The following is a 1,539-nucleotide window of genomic DNA, read 5'->3' as shown; positions in this document are numbered from 1 at the left end:
TGAAGTCCCCATGGGGGAATGGAAGAAGAGGATGCACGATGACACCGGCCTGGGACTTGTGCAACCCGCAATTCCCACAACCACTACTTTCGAGCTAAAAGGCCATATTCTCGCCCAACTCAAGGAGATCCCTTTTTATGGGAAGGATCACGAAGACGCCTACAAGCACTTGGACGAAGTGAATGATGTGGCTGACTACTTCAATGTACCGAATATTCCACGCGAGACCCAGCTTCTTCGCATGCTTCCAGTCACGTTCAAGGGTGATGCAAAGGATTGGCTAAAGTCACTTCCTCCCGGACCGGTCACCACATGGCCCAAGATGAAAGAAGAATTCATAGACCACTTTTTCCCGCCTTCCAAAATATCCAAGCTAAAGAAAGCCATTGCCAATTTAGAGCAACAACCTAGAGAATCTCTTTATGAAGCTTGGGAAAGGTACAAGAGCTTGCTTAGAAATTGCCCACACCATGACCTCAATAGCCAACAAGAGGTCTCCATTTTCTATGATGGAGTCAATGTCACCACAAGGCAATTGCTCGATTCTCAAGGCCTGCTCACAAAGAAGGCGCCCCCGGTAATCAAGGAGTTAATTGAAGAATTCTCTAAGCACTCTAGAGAATACCACAATCCAAGAAACGAAGTAAGTCGGGGGGTAGTGAATTCGGCAAATGATAGCATGGTGGCAGTGATAGCTAAGCTTGATAGTCTAGATAGAAGGATGACAAAAATGGATCAAACAATCCATGCTATTCGGGTTGGATGTGAGAATTGTAGAGGGCCCCATCTCACAAAGGATTGTGATTTGGATGAAAATGGAAACAAGAAGGCTCAAGTGTTCTACTCAAGTGGCGATAGATACGACAAGAATTGGCGGAAACCGAAGAAAGAATGGCTCCCATATGAAGAATACAAGAAGGCTAAGGAGGAGAAATACAAGCAGAAGGAGAGGGGATTTTATCAAAAGGAAGAACCGGTAGAAAAAAAGCTGATTTAGAAGAATTGTTCACTAGATTCATAGTCGCGTCCGAAAAGAGACATAATGATCACGATGCTGCAATACACGAGACCAGAAATATGCTAAGGAATCAGCAGGCATCCATTCTCAACATTGAGAAACAGCTAGGACAGCTTGCGCATCAAGTGAATGAAAGAAGACCAGGTCAACTTCCGAGTAACACTGAAACCAATCCAAGAATGGAGAATGTGAGTGCAGTGACCTCCAACAATGAAGAAATATTCACACATGCACAGAGGATCTCCAAGAGGAAGACAGAAAATGCAGAAGAGTCGGCTCCAGCTAAACCCGACCAGACTCGCCGAGTCCCTCAAATGGACTCGACGAGTCCATGCGTAAATGACAAAACTGTCATTCCCTTAAAGCCATATAATCCCCCTCTGCCATTCCCAATCAAAGCCATGCCATTGGAAAAAGTTGAAGCTTATAGAGCCTTTATGAAGCATGTTAAAGCCCTACAAGTCAATTTGCCATTTGTAGAAACGATGCTCTCAACACCCAAGTACTTCAACTTACTAAAA

At 44.6% G+C, this 1,539-nt stretch overlaps 1 non-coding gene across 1 annotated transcript; it reads right to left on the bottom strand.

Moving 5' to 3' along the window:
* Positions 1-370: 370 nt before the first annotated feature.
* On the bottom strand, positions 371-477 carry LOC145080790 (small nucleolar RNA R71). The gene has a single exon (XR_013695374.1). It is a non-coding gene; the product is annotated as a small nucleolar RNA R71 (small nucleolar RNA).
* Between the last annotated feature and the right edge of the window lie 1,062 nt (positions 478-1,539).

This window comes from Lactuca serriola, chromosome 1 (assembly GCF_051521515.1).
Source record: "Lactuca serriola cultivar US96UC23 chromosome 1, Lser_US96UC23_V15, whole genome shotgun sequence".
NCBI lineage: Eukaryota > Viridiplantae > Streptophyta > Magnoliopsida > Asterales > Asteraceae > Lactuca > Lactuca serriola.
The sequence above is the reverse complement of the archived record's forward strand: the minus strand, read 5'-3'. Positions and strand labels throughout refer to the sequence as shown.